This window comes from Adiantum capillus-veneris, chromosome 1 (genome assembly GCF_014529385.1).
Source record: "Adiantum capillus-veneris isolate H3 chromosome 1, ASM1452938v2, whole genome shotgun sequence".
In the NCBI taxonomy this organism is placed as follows: domain Eukaryota; kingdom Viridiplantae; phylum Streptophyta; class Polypodiopsida; order Polypodiales; family Pteridaceae; genus Adiantum; species Adiantum capillus-veneris.
Window position 1 is genome coordinate 12,415,641 of NC_140931.1, and position 15,911 is coordinate 12,431,551.

Genomic DNA, 15,911 nt, shown 5'->3' on the forward strand with positions numbered 1-15,911 from the left:
AACGATGTGGCAGCTAGAGTGAGGCATTCTCGTAAGTGGCAACCATTCGATCCAAACAAAACTTGTATGCAAAATGGTGCAAACTACATGTATTCATGCTGCCTAGTTGTACGCACTTTTTGTCGTGTTGGACCAGTGAAGGTGGAGGGAGCTCAAGAGAAGGAGGTTTAGACTCTTTGTAGACTATGCATTTTCAACATGCACCTTTTGCTTGTCTAGCATACTAATTTGCATAACATATCAAAGAGAAATCTTTTGGGATGCTATGGCACTTTTGACAGTGTAACACGTACTATGAATGACTTGCACTTGGACTATCGAATTTCACACCTAGTGTCTCAGTTCCTGCATAGGCATATAGCTTTGTTTATGCAACAAATACCCATTGTCAATGGAGAAATGTTTTGAACAATTCAGTTCAAGATTGGCCTAAGGAAAGCTGTGTTTGGATTTCACGTTATTTCGAGAGAGATCCCTCCTTCTTACTAACTCCACACTGTAAAGTATGTTGGATCATGCTCACGCTTACCCTTACGAGATTCCAATAACTCACTTCATAGCTCTGTGAAGCTAAGATTATTAATCTCTAGTACTCTATTGAGAGCATCCGCTACTACATTATAGTGTCCCCTACGATAGCGTAGCTTAAAGTCATACTCCTGAAGATTTTCTACCCATCTCGCATTTTTTCATTTCATATCAGTTCTTGATGTAAACCATTTGATACTTTTGTGATTGATCACATACTATCTTAAATTTCTTAAATTGCACACCATGTAAATAGTGTCACCATTGCTTCACAAGAGTGTGAATAATAGCATAGAGTTCTTTCTAATACACAATGTAATTTTATTGACCTCTATCTAGCTTTTTATTCTCAAAGCTACCATCCTATAGTAAAATTGCACCACTTGCTCTATCATTAGCATATGTTTTCAACACAAAATAGCATATGTTTTCAACACAAAAGGTTTGTGAGGTTCCCCAATTGCTAGCACAATAGTAGTAGCTAAAGCTACTTTGAGCTTATTAAAGCTACATTGCTTCTCCTCACCCTATTTGAAAGCATGTCCTTGTGTGTCTAATTAGTTTGTCAAAGGAACTACTCTCTCAACATATTCCTCAATAAATCCATGATAGTAGCTAGCCACCCCAAGGAAAACTTGTACTTCCTCTAAATTGGTGGGAGAAGGCCACTTCAAATTATGCTCAACCTTGGTTTCATCCATCTAGAGATCGATGTTACGAGACTGGACACCCTTCTGTTGTATGTCGTTAACTACAATTGGGATAGCTGGAGCGTACGGTTAATTACTATGTTGTCTTTATATTTTTATAATAGTGAGTTGATAACTTGTAGATTGGAATTCTGGGCAGAAAGCATCGGCAATTAATAAATCTTTCGGCCATTTTATATTTGCACAGTGTTTTAGTTCTTTTTATCAATAAGCCACTATGGCTGCTTTGTAAATAGGATAGTGAGAACTCACCCTAAGAGGGTCATGCAATTAGTGATATGCTTCACTCATAAACTAAAGTGGAACAAGTGTAAAAGAGGGGCCTCCAATTTTTGGCACCAATAAACAATATCAAATATTAAATACCAAACTCCATAAGAGATACCGTGGACTTTGGACTCTACAATATTTAAGCCATTGATTTGCAAGATTCCTCTATCTCTCTCTCTTATGCTATGTTATGCTATGATGTGTACTCTCTAATTTTGTCTACATCATCTTTCCCTTGCAATCTTTCATTATCAACTCTATGCTTGTGTGTGTGTGTGTGTGTGTGGTGTCATAGTCTAGGTATGTGTACATGGGAATTGGGAGAGATGGTGAGAGGTTGACAGGTAAGTGTGCAAGCAAATTGGAATTGTAAAGCAACCGTTCTCCCCCTCTACTCTCAACAGTGGTATTAGAGCTTTTGGTTCGATGGAATTGACAATCAAATTCTTTAAGGAGAAATTTGCAAATTGGCAACATCAATTTTGCAAATTGAGGCTAATTGAGGATTAATCTGCAAATTGAACAATTAATTTTTGCTTATTGGACGATCGAGATTTAGTAATGAAAAATCTTAAAAAAATCAATTGATGGCTAACTCTTGTGGATTGTGAAGACAAATTGTGAAGACAAAATAGCGAGAGTCAAAGAAGCAAAAGGACTCGAAGATCTTGAAGAGGAGGTGATCACGAATTGGGCATTGAAATGGTAAAATAAGTTTGGAAAAGAGTTGGTTTCAGCTTAAGCAAGGGAGTTATGAAGGCAGATTTCAAGATACGAAGGAGGAGTTTAGAGAAGATGAGAACGAGCATAGCTGTGAGGTCCATTTGGAATAAGAATAAAACTTCTTACGCTAAAAAATCAAAGTAGAGTCCACAGTAACTTGCACCTGAAGCAAAGATTAAGTTCAATTCTTCATGCCCCCAAGTCTTCAAGTTGAAAACTGTGGACTAAGTTACCATAGCATCGCCAATTTTTCATGAAGATTGCCAAGTAGACAGGCACGGGTTCCAAGTTGTGCGAACCACAGCTTACACACACCTTTGCTTGGAAGTCGATCATCACAGAATTCTGCAAAACTCGCATCAAGCTGGGCACCCATGCCTTGGGAGAGTTTTTGCCTTCATGTTCGCGGGCCGAGGAAACACAGATTGGTCGCCATCAACCTCTGATGCAATCGACGCTGTTGCTGCTCGCCAACTGAGAGTTTTCATAACTCTTTCGACCTTTTTTTTACACAAAAAGGTGAGGCCTCTATTGAATTAGAAAGTAGGCCACACCCAAATGGCAACAAGGACCTATTCACTCGTCTCCTTTAGTGGATTAAGCCCTCTCGATCGTGGTCGACCCTTGTCGGCCCCCAAACTTCGACAAGCCACTTGACTCACATCGGATTGCCCAATTTCAAATTTTCTTTGATTACCCACTCTAATTCTCTGTGACCACCCCACTTTCACAAATTCTTTTCCGACTACCCATCTCGATTTCGTTTCGAGAGCATCCAAATTGTTCGATCACAGCTTCACAAGATATATATAAAAATTTAAAGGTATATATATATATATATATATATATGGGCGACTCAAATTCTTGATCATCCATTTTAAAGCCTTATGACCATGCCGTAAGATTCGAACAGTTATTCCAAAGTCGAGGACCTGAAGCCGACCCTACTTTTTAAGGTTCATCAAGCAAATTGGGAATCCTTACAAACTGTGGAAGGGAGCTTGGGAGTGAAAACGTCCAATGTCTCGCACGTGGGCCTACTCAACTAGACGCAGATTCTCAATCATGCTTGGGTACTCCACATCCAATGTCTCGCATGTGGGCCTACTCAACTAGACGCAGATTCTCAATCATGCCTAGGTACTCCACATCTGAAATGGACATCATCACCGACCGTTGAGCTAAGTACAAATTATTTTGTTATTTTCCTTATTTTCTCATTAACTATGCATACTGAGCATATATATTTCTATATAGCCGTTTTCTTTATACAAAAAAGAGAAAAAACCAACATGGGCATGTCTCTTGCATTAGCACACTGTTGATTTTGATCCAAAGCATCAAGAAACACATGCAAATCCTTTCCCCAATTGGGTGGTAGTTGCACTGGGGCCTTTATTAGCATGATCTTTAATCTACGGTATGTTAGATTGCTCTTAGCAGTCCAATAAAAATCCTTCTTGCCCATATGTGCTAGTTTATTCACGAGAATCACAAAAACTACAAGTGCCAACCATGCCAACACACTTGATCCAAGCACTAAAATGTAGCCATTTGTAAATCCAGAGCAGGGGCTAGTGATATATGCAGCATAATTCCATCTTTTGAAATAATTTTCCCTTATAGAATTTTGTAACTCACCTCAAAGAAACTTTTCATAGCAAACTGAGGTGAGCTTCTCAACCTTTCTCACAACATGATGTAAATACTTAATCATGTCTTTGAGAACACTAAAATCATCCAAAAACATAAAATATCTCTTGTAAGGGCGATTATTTCTTGCATATCCTTTTAAATTTAGTAGACATGGACATGTAGTCGGGATGCAAAGTGATGCAATGTGATCTTTTCACGGGAACAAACGCAAGGAATGCTGCCACTCGCAATCCAAACCACATTACTAAGCATAAAAATACTCCCCAAGCTATAATAAATGACGTCTTTGCTTGATTCACTATAGCCATCCACACTCATTTTTAACCAATGTAGCCATCCAGAAAGGAGTATATGTCTTTTCCTTCTATATCATCTACAATAGAATCCAAAAATGGAAATGGGAAAGGGTCAAGGATCGTAGCCGTATTTAGCTTTTGATAATCGACACAAATCCACAACTATTAGCATGGGTGAAATCTATTTCGCGTTTCCAATTTGGACAATGAAGACAACTTTTGGCAATCTCTCTAACTCTTCCTTTACTTGCTTTGCAACATGCGGATTCATTCAATAGGATTGTTGCTTAGTTGGCACAACATCCTTATTCAAATTGATGCAATGCTAATATAATTGCAAATCTAGACCATACATTTCATAGTATCCCACCAAAAAACATCTGCAAACTCCTTCAAGAGTAGGATGAGTCCCCTTCTGAAATGTGAATTGCAATTTCGAATAGATCTTACCTGGTTTTGATTTCTCTTTAGATCCCTGATCAATTGTTTGGACCTCATCTTCTTTTGCTCTTGTCCATTTTTTTTTCTCTATCGTTTAAAATTTCCTTTAGATCCATTGGTATTACACATGTAGATTCTTTTGCAATGCCTTCCTCTATTGCTTCAGATTTTGAGATGCTTTTTTCTCCATCTATTTAGTTGTATTGATGGCTACATACCAAAATGGTTTTTCTTGGTATTGCTACTTGATTGATTGCATCCACCAAGCACACAGACGACAAGTCCTGATTAGCTTTCAAGAAATCTTCGTTTTCCTCATTGGTAAAGCCTTCTAAAGTGTGTTGTGATCACTGAAACTTTGTTATTCGTAATAAGGACTCCAAATATTGGAGCTGTATCTACCACATAAGTAAGTGGGATACATGTTTGTGGTCGAGAGTCAACTTTTTGCATGAGTAGGGGTTGCTTTTAAAGGACATCAAGTGCATGCTTTTCTTGGGTAAAGTTTAGGGGTGACCTTGTTGATGCAACTGTTACCCTTGCCACCTTGATATAGCATCCAAAAATCCTACACTTTGTTGAAAAATAGTCTTGTTTTTGCTTACGAGAAAGATTGCTGCTATGCGGCTCCTTGATCATTGGTATAAGTGGTTCTACAGTCCACTAATATCAAGGCCTATAGTGAAAAAAGGACAAGGCAACCACATTGAAATTTACTTGATGTAGGTGCTAGGAATTAGGGTGGATAGGCCAATGATGCATTCCATGCTAATACATGTTGGAAAAGGTTATTCGATTATTATGAATAAAAATTGCAGAGCATAGCCTCTTTTGTAGAGCTAGAAAAGGTAGTTAAGTTTTCATACAACCCAACACTATAGGTGGCTTTGTCTAAGGCTTACACATTACGGTTGACTAGATTTTCCAACTCATCTTCCACATAGGATGAGTCACATGACTAAGCTGATTATGCTTACACACAAGGGCATGAGGAGGAGAGGAGATTCACATAATTGCAATAGAACTCTCGCATCCTACAATCTTCACCTTGTGAGGTTTTTTTGCACTCTCACACTATTTCCCTCAATACTCACAAAGGGTGGGGCACACAATACACAAGCCTCCCCTTAAACACAAATAGATGATAAGGAAACACCAAGCCTCCCCTAAAAACAAGTAGGTTTAGGGAATCATAATTCTCCCCTACACATAGAGGTTTGGAGCACAAAAGTGTTCTTTTCACAATCACAACGGTTTATTCTTGGTTGTAGACTGAAGTATCTTCTCCTTCACACAAATCTTCAAATATGTTGTTGTTTGTTGTCATATATTTTGTTGTTGTTTGTTACTTGTGATTGGTTATACGTCAATCTTAGATTCATCTCATTGATTGCTCAAACGTCTTGTTGTTTGAATCCTTTTTATTGTTTGCTTGGCAGTTGCCTAGTCGCATGTGGTTTGTCATAAGTGTGATACTTGTATATGCATGGCATATATTTCAATGGCGCACACAAGTTGGGCCCATGAGGAAGGTATTATCAATTGTGAGATGGTAGTATCTAGTTCCTTGCACAATGGCGGGCATAATTGCAATATCATATATGTATACATACATTCCATTTATGTGTGACAAGCCAAAGTGGTTCAAAGGTGTGCTTGTATTCACTCTTGGAAATAAATTTGGCATACATGACTTCAAATGAACCTCCATTAAATTTGGAATTTGATTTTGCAAGCATTTTAATCCGAAAGGCTGCATAACCATGCATGCCAATGTGTATTTTTTGCAATCTTTCCATTTATAGCAATGCATAAAGCGCACGAGATCTATTTTTTCATAATTTTTAATTTAGCCGATAGAAGACTCTTGAAAAATATCCTCTTAAAGGTAGTTTTAAGGAAGTATTTAGTTTGCAATTGAAGCTTTCAGCTCCATGAGAACACCTTCTAGTGCACAAAATTCAATTTGTTTACTATTTCCAAGTATGCAATACTGGAAGATTGTTGAAGAAAGCTACACACAGTGCTATTGATACTTAAGTCCTGGATAGTGATCTGGGTGGGGTCGTGACTCCATAGTGTTGCTTCTAAAAGGGGCTCGCTTAAGGTTGTCGCATTCAAGGTTTCAAGCTATTTAGCATATTTCACCTTTTCTTGTGCTTAAATAACTACTCTTGCAATATTATGTCTGCTTATTGTTTTGGGAAAGGATGCACCGTGCATTGCTAAGCTGGAAGGAGAGCCACAAGTGCAAGGCAAAAGAGTTGTCCAAGAGCTTGCATGTAAGCACACGGTGGGGTGTGCAAGAGGGTATAGAATTGCCAAGCTCCAACTGAATTTTTTCTCCTTAGATGCTCTCTAGGATTGGGTGTAGAGGAAAAAAACCAATGGATGGACTCCTCTAAAGGTCTTCAAAGAAAAAAGGCCACGTATGGTGTAATGTTGATAATGTCTTATGCTATGTTAAGTTATTGGTCGCCAAAATTCAACTCATCCCAACTTTGATGCTAAGAAAAGTGTGTAAAAGCTTGGATTTAACTCGATCTATCCAACTTGCCTTATTTCTCTTCAATTGATTCCTTAAAAGATCTAGGCAAAGGCTCAATTGAACTTTTCAAGGGAATGGCTTCCTCCACAAAAGAATAATCGGTACACACATAATAGACACACTTAAATGCCTTAATCTCCACAAATTATAGAGCTTGAGGACTCAATTTAAACCTGATGCCAATTAATGATTAGCTTATACACTCAAGAAATTCAAGCTTATCACTTCAGGGGGGATTTGTTACCATGTACATGTGGTAGTGATGTGTGTGAACACACTAGGAGCCGCCGGGGCATTTTTTCCCTCTTTAGGAGGGTTTTCCCCCCCGTGCATTGTATATACGCCCATCACTCTAGGGCTATCCATCTTTCCATTGCACACTAAGAAACACACTCTCAATTGTGTGCCTTGAGCTTCCTTTATCTTCTCCAAGCTGTGTGCGTTTCTCTCATTATGGCTTAATAGAACAGTAAGGAGTGGATGAGTATTCTTCTCACCCACCTCTCCACCCCATGTTGTGTGTCTTCTCCTTCTTGCACTCAGTGCACACACTCTGCCCGCACTCACACTTAGTAAAACTTGATTACACAGTTTCACTACCTACCAATTATGCCTACATGCTAACGTATTTGCATAATCTAGTCAAAACCAAGCATTAGAAAAGAAACAAGCCAAAAGTAAGAAAGGAAACAAGCATTAGAAAGGAAACAAGCCAAAAGTAAGAAAGTATGTACATAATCTAGTCAAAACTAGGAGTAAGAAAGGAAACAAGCCAATCACTAGTGAAAATTGCATCACAACTAAACTTGGTCACATATTAATTTTAACCAAAGAAAATCAAGTTGACATAATAAGTGCAAGCATTTTATGCAGCATAAGCTTAGTATTCCCCATATCATAGCACTAGACTATTGCTAGGGTATTTTTTCTTTTTAAAAAAAACTAAAAGCAAGCCAACAACTTCTGCATCAAGTATAGACCTATGAGAAAGATCCTTCCATAATATTCATGACAATCATAGATCCCAAAAGTCAGCAACCAACATGTAAGCCACAAAAAGAGTTTGTCCCATAAGCACACCACATCCTCTCACACTCACTTTCTTTACAGACAGAAAATAATAATTCACAAGGCTAACTGTAGAAATCCCTCACCTTTAAATAAACAAGGGGCAATGTGCTAGGTCATCAACCATCTTTCATAGTAGCTAGTGTCTGAGCAAGTCAAGCCAAGGGAATATTGCCATTAGCATCAACATGTACCTGCACGTAGGCAAAGGCAAGTAAAATCCATTGATCAGCCATGGTACTTTCAATTAGCTAGTGTCTGAGAAAGTCAAGCCAAGGGAATATTCCCATTCGCATCAACATGTACTTGTAGGTAGGCAAAGGCAAGTAAAAGCCATTGATCAGCCATGATACTTTCAGTGATCGGCAAGATATCATCACAATAATTGCATACTTTCTTACACACAGTCTCTAGCATGAAAGATACTTAAGAGCAAGTTAAATATAACATCAAGGCTAACTGAGGGACACAAACTCCCTCACCTTAAGTAACTGTTTTGGGATCTCTATAGTTTGTTGGCAGCCATCATCCACCAAGATAAGTCCGAGGCTATCTAGTCCAAGTATCAATAATTTAAGGGGAGGAAACAATTAGCGCTTACAACCTGGCAAGGTAAATTCCTTCAAAATATTGTGATCCAAATGCAGAGGATGATGCATGAATACTCCTAGTAAGGATTGTAAATCAATGAAGTGATAGCAATGATTGTACATGCCATACCTTGAGAGAAAGAAGACAATGCCCTTGAGTAAAGCAACCAAGGGTAGGCAAGGAAACAAAGGGGTAGTTAGGCACCTGTCGGCACATTGGAGGGCAAACCTGTAGGTAGGATATCAAGAGGGTGCCTATATAGTACTTACACGGCACAAGAGAGGGAGGATCCAATAACTACATGATGCCAAATTGAGCCCTTTGTCTATTGAACAAACCCTTTCAAGGGAGCTCAAGCCCATTGGCAGCAAAAAAATAATGTGTAAAGACTAATTCCTGCATAGAGCAATAGTATGGGGGAGTCAAATGTGCAGAGCATGACAGAGTCAAGAATAGGAGATAGACTTGAACTTGGTACTAGGATGTGGAAGGAAAAAATAAATACCTTCCCATTCTTCCATAAGGTAGGAAGGTGAAGACAAGGGGAGGTTCCCAAATTTTGTAAGCACTTCTTAATCAATTAAACATGTTAGGACTCGATTCAGTGAGAGGCCACATAAGAGGGTCGTTTATCATGCTACTTTGTAAGTAAAATCAGTAGGTAGGATTATTGAGGAGGGGGCTCCAAGTGAGAATTAGGGTTATTAGAAAACCCAAAAAGGTATTCCCAAACTAGAGAAGTGGCATTTATGGTAAGACTCTCATAGGATTGGGGCATCAAAATGAAACTGTAGAGTATCCATTGTCAAGAAGATTGTAGGAGAGGGGTTGAGGTGTATTGTTAGAATAAAATGCAATAGATCATAGGAATAAAATGTCAAGAAGATTGTAGGAGAGGGGTTGAGGTGTATTGTTAGAATAAAATGCAATAGATCATAGGAATAAAATTTTAATCTACGATGGCCTTATCCAACTTAATATTGGTTTGAAAAAAGTAGAAATTTTGAAGGAAGCATAGCTAAGGGATGAAGGGGCTTCAAGTACCATCAAATAAATCCGAGATGTATTAAGAGGGAAAACCCACTAAGACAAGCAAGGCAAGGTATAGAGATAGACGGAGAACCATAGTCAAGCACAACAACATTACATGCACTGCTACAAGTTTCAATGAGAGATTAGGAGTTGAGAGAGAGTGTTCCACGTGGTTAGAAATGTAATGGCAGTAGAAAAGGCAACAAGGCATTCACCCCCTTTTTGGAAACTGATCAAGGTTTTTTGAATTCATTCAAAAAATGGGCTCAAAAAATAGCACTAGTAAGTGTGTGTGTGTTGCTTCCGATTATAGGATTTCTTAGCAGTTAGTGTTCAAAGTTGAACAAACACCATAGCACACGGCCACAATAGGTAGTTGCCTAGCTGGAAATAATAAATGGTTTGAAAAAAGAGAGTTTTAATTTATATACATTATCCACAACTTGGACCAAAAATTCAACAAAAGAATTGATAGAGGCTAGTATAAATAGGTACATATATTTTTATGTAAACATTTGCACATATGAAAATTACTTTTGGTTTTTATTAATATCTAAAAAATAAAAGAGTTATTGTAGTTGCAGTAAGTGGTATCTACATTAATAAAGCAAAAGGCCATTGAATCCAAAGATGAAAGAAGTTGGAATCCTTATCTGCAACCATCATGTAAACAAAAAAATCATCAGATTTCTTGTTTAAACATGGAATGCAAGTTTAGAATGGATCCAACAATTGTCATCCATGTCCCATTTTCCCAACATTCGAGTATATTAAAAGAAAATGAGTAGTAACTCCTACCATATAATGATGAGTGATCATAGTAAAAACCTATTTTTAGAAGAGGTTGTTTATGTTCTTTATATGTGACAAGCTTTATTAGTATCTTATCAACTTTTAAAAGGAAGGTCCTTATGGACATTAGAAATGATTTGTCCCATATTATGGACTTAGATTAGACCTCTAATTTTAAGGAAGCACGGTCTAACTTCTGGAGAGAGAGACAACAACAAAAAAATTGTTGTAACAAAACCCCATCACCTACTTAGAAGCACAATTCAAATTATGCCAATATGTGTGTATGCAGAAGCAAAAGCACAAAAAGGCAGTTATTTTAATGAAGTAAAAACACAGTTTAATGGCCATTGTGTAAGAGATGTCTCTTATCAAGGAGCAAGCAGTGAGAAATCAAATTGTGCAAGATAGAAAGGAGACTTCTAGAGAACAATCAGGCCAATATTGGACTATAATTTATTGCTAGTCAAGAAAAAAAATATAGAAGCATCTTCATTTTGACAAAAGCAAGCCTCATACTAGACAAAGAATTTTGTGGATGAAAAGGGCATCATTAGATTGTTATATGTATGTGTGTATGACTCAATGTTCTTCTTGAAAACATGAAAAGTAAACATGAGAACCACTCATTAAATCCCAATTTTATATGCACAACTAAGCTATTGTCATCTCGATTTTAGTTTGCATATATAGAATATCCACAAATAGATTGAGCTTGTTAGGAATTCTAGAATCTAGCTTCTTAACTATAGCCCAATTCCCCCCCCCCCCCCCCCCCCCCCCCCCCCCCAAGATGTACACCATGATGACCAAAACTTGGTTCAAAACATATGGTCCTACTAAAAAGAGCTTGTTAGACAAGTTGCCAATGGATGCCATAGAAGCTAGCATCTACAAATGAGAAACAAAAAAACTTGAAGGTAGCATTTTTGCTATTTATACAACCAATTCATAGTAAAATAAAGATACAGTAGGTTGGTAACCTAATGAGACATGAAAGTATCCTTTTAGGGTTTTGGAAAAACCCTTCAAACTCATACAAAATCCATTATTTTTTAAAAATCTTTCTTGTGCTTGAAGTTAAGATACCACTACTTATGGGGAAAATAAAAAACTTTGAAAATTCCTCACTATTTGGTCATGGTAAGCCTCCAAAGTCGATGTACCATAAGATTTTACTCAAAACAACAATTTTTTGCAATCGATTGCATACTAAGAAAGCTGAGGATTTTTCTAGACCATTTCATAATTTTCTTCATAAACTTCAATGAGTTAGTGATCATACCATGTCATTCTTTTAGCCTCATCAATTTTGCTTTGGGACAAAGACTAAGCTTCAAAAAAGTTGCTATTGTTTCCATTTTGCTGACATCTCATCAAGATTATACAGTCACACTCATTGGTGCTATTAAGTGCATGTTTTCTTAGGTCCCATGGGCCTTTACATTCATAAGTATCCATGGACCACTTCAAAAACATTTAAAAAGCTTTCACCACCATTGACAATTTTGTGCGTAATACAAAAGTACTAAAATAACAAACATGAAAAAATTGGGCTCCACGCTTTGATCTTTTCAATCCCCTAGAGAATGCTCAATATATAAGAAAACTTAAAGATCATGTCTAGATATGGATATAAGCTACAAAGTAGCTAGCTGCTAAAATTAGCAACACTATGAAGATTAAAGTTGTTAATGTAGACTGGCTCTAATTCTTATTGAATCTAAAAACTCCACCATGCTTGTATTGTTTGCTAATTGGGTATTGGGTGCCCCAAAACTCAAGGAAGAATAGTTTCATGTTATGAAACCCATGTGCATAACTAAAGCCATCTTTGGATTTTATTAATGTCACTAAAAATATCATGAAAATGTAAAAATCAAGATTATGAATCTTTTATTTTTTTCACAACTCACAATTGTGAGTGGATTATATTGATCAACCCAAAAAAATACAAATTTTTGTCATGCTCGCGTCGAGCCATGACATCACAAGGAGACCATAGATACATTGGCTGACAAGGGAGCCACCCCGGAAGGACCACTTCTTTAACCTTGCAAGCCAGTTACCACAATGTTCTTTAGCTTGATCCACTCGTCCGAGTTCTTCCATTTACCTAAGGCTATAATCATCATCCCGCTTTCTTGAACTATTTCCATAAACTTGGCTATATCCACGGTGTTATTGAACACTCGATTGTTCCCGGTCTTCCAGATCTGTTTGAGGTAGCAGTGTCTGACAATTTGTGTTGCAATTAGCATCTCCTGATTCTTAAAAGCCTTTCCTCCTAGAAAGAGATCATTTTTATAGAAACGTATCTTCCAAGTCCTTTGGACCCACTTGCATATCCTTCCTTTCAGACCACAGATTGTTGGACATTTCTAGAATAGATGGGAGAGGACTTTACTAGCTGTTTTGCATTGAGAGCATGTGTTTGAGCTGACTCCCCTAGCCAGAACCTTCACCCTGGTCGGCAGGGATCCCCACACTACCTTCGAAAGGAAAACCTTCATATCCTGAGGCAACTGTGGGCCCCAAATGTTCTTGGTAACTGTCGTCCATCTTCTTTTTTGGCCAGTTGATTCCCCGCTATTTGTTCAGGAGAAGGAACCAATCTGTTGATGCCATAAGTGTGATATAGACTTCTTTAGTTTAGATTATATTTAGATCATAACTCTCACAATAAGCGTTTGATTCTCCTTAGAAGCACAAAAAGATGTTGAGAACTACTAAGACTAATTCTCTAGCACTATAGATATCACAAAGATGAGTTTTCATGTGTTGTAGGTGTAATTCTTTGAAAAAAAGGTAAAAAACAATGCATAGTTTTTATAGAATTTAGGTTGAGGAATGCTTTGCAAGTATAAGGTTAAAGGTGAAATTAGTAGCCAAAAAAAAAAACCTTCATTCAACTCATAAGCCACCTTTTTGGATATATAACACTAAAAGCTTCTTTTTGAAACTCCTCAAATAATACAAGGAAATGGTTACTCAGCAAGACATAAAAGTGTCATAGGACATGTAAATGTCTCATTACCAACCTAGTGCTAAGTGAATTGTGAGACATCCAAAGGATGAAAACATACAAAGAGTCTTACTCCCAGGCATAGGAGCATGCAAGTAAGATTATATCTTCATAATGTTTCCAAAGAAGAATAACATGAAGTAGCATATTATAAGTCATAAAGGTTATGAGTAAAATAGGAAGCATCTCAATATTTTGAGAGGGCATGATTTATAGTCCAAAAAAATTTCATTAAGTGAGCCAACCTGGGAGGAGGAGGAGGCAGTGCTTTTGAAATTCCCCTTTATAGACAATTCGTTCTCCATGAGTGTATAAAAGCCCACCTTCAGGAATTGAAGGAGAATCCAGTGTTACCCAAATTTTTTTTGGAAACGGCATGGCAGTGAAACTAGAAATTTATTTTTTCTTTGTTTGATTGAGGAAGCAAAGCCTAAAGGTGGTTTCCAATTTATATTGTGAATCACTTCAAGTAGATATGTGTGGTCTCGTAGCAGGTAACCTTTCAAACCCTTAGGAAAATTTTGTAGAGATTTAGGATTTTTTTTTCCAACATTAAAGGTTAGATTGTATGGTTGAAAAAATAAAGCTACTTTGGTATGGGTTTTTTTTCTGGACCATACTCACAATTGTGAGTTGACAAAAATCATAGTAAGTCGAAAAGAATACAATTGCCCTCAAGCACTACATGTGCCTTGGGGGGGCTAAGGTCAACAGAGGCTTGTAAACAAACACAGAGGATACAAAACCAACAGTGACAAACCTATCCTCTTGCGTGTTTTAAGCATCTCAATGCATGAATCCATTCTACATCCTTGTCCGATGATGTTCTTCTTGCTCCACACCATGGATGAGCTCAGTGCTCATGCACACAATATCATCAAAACGGGCTACAGTCAGTTTGGCCTCACATACCCGAAGGTTCCTAGACGTCAAGACATGGTTCATGTAGCAAAACCTAGTAATGTGGGTGCACACCAAAATGGTATGGCTTTGGAATCCACACCCTCCCAAGATCAAATGATATGTAAAGAAGATGATCTTCCAAGTCCTCCGCACCCATTTGCAAACCTTGGCGGCCAGTCCCCGTGAGGTAGGGCACTTGAAGAATAGATGAAGGGGGTCTTCAGAGGATGACCTACAACCTAAGAAAGTGTCAAAGTCGAGCCCTCTAGTACACACCTTGATCCCAATAGGCAAGGCTCCCAAAAGCACCTTCCAGATGAATTACTTCATGTATTTCGGCCCTTTAGCCTTAACACTATTTTCCCAACGCTCTTCTGACCAGTTTTTTTCTAGATTCTAGTGAGTGGGTCAAACCAATCCGCTTTGTATATCAGCATATTATGGGTACTCTGGGTCTTGGGAAGCGAGAAAAATCTGTCTTTCGGTCAATGTCAGGCTCTCCAATCATTTTATGATCCATTGACAGGTGGAGGTGAAGCTACAAGAACTTCTAAGAGTCTACTGATCAGAAGCCTTTCGTACATACCCAAGTTATGTTGCATCACTACGAGCTCCACAGCCTTCCAGTAGAAGCTTCTGTCATCCCAAAGATGAGAGAGTTTAGAGATTCCTTTTTGTTGTTTATCTAGCATGCAACTTCCCTCCAGAAGGGGTCTAAGGAACCCTTTCCAAGTTTGGAGAGCCTGGGGGATTAATTGAGAGAGGAATCCCTGAAGTATCTGAAATTTTCCCCCATTCCAAGGTTGAAGCTGCTTTGTTGCACTTTCGTGCTAGCCCCTTGCGCAACCTCCAAGCTTCAGGAGTGTCCAACAGGGTGCCAAAATCTTGTCATGCACTGTGGCATTCTTCCAAGTGCCCAACTTTGCTTCTTTAATCATATCTCAAGCCATAATCGCCCATTCCTCCTTTTGATCCATCAATGAGATCACCAGTTTGGCACACAAAGCTTTTGCATGAACCATGGGGTCAATAATCCCAATTCTGCCTTGATTCTTTGGTCTCGCTGCCCATTTGCATCTCCCCCATTGGCAAGGGGTTGAGGTTTTTGTGTTGTTTTTCCACAGGAATTGTTTGATAGGATTCATAAGTTCTTTCCAATTGGATTTGCTCAGTTTTAGCAACGACGATACAATAAGATGTATGAGATCATGAAAGCATTAAGCACCGTGACTCTGCTATGGAAGGGGAGGAGCACAAACTTCCACCTTCTCATTTTGCAGTTTATTTTGGTAAAGAAATAGTCAAACTTTTGGTTATCCATAATGCTC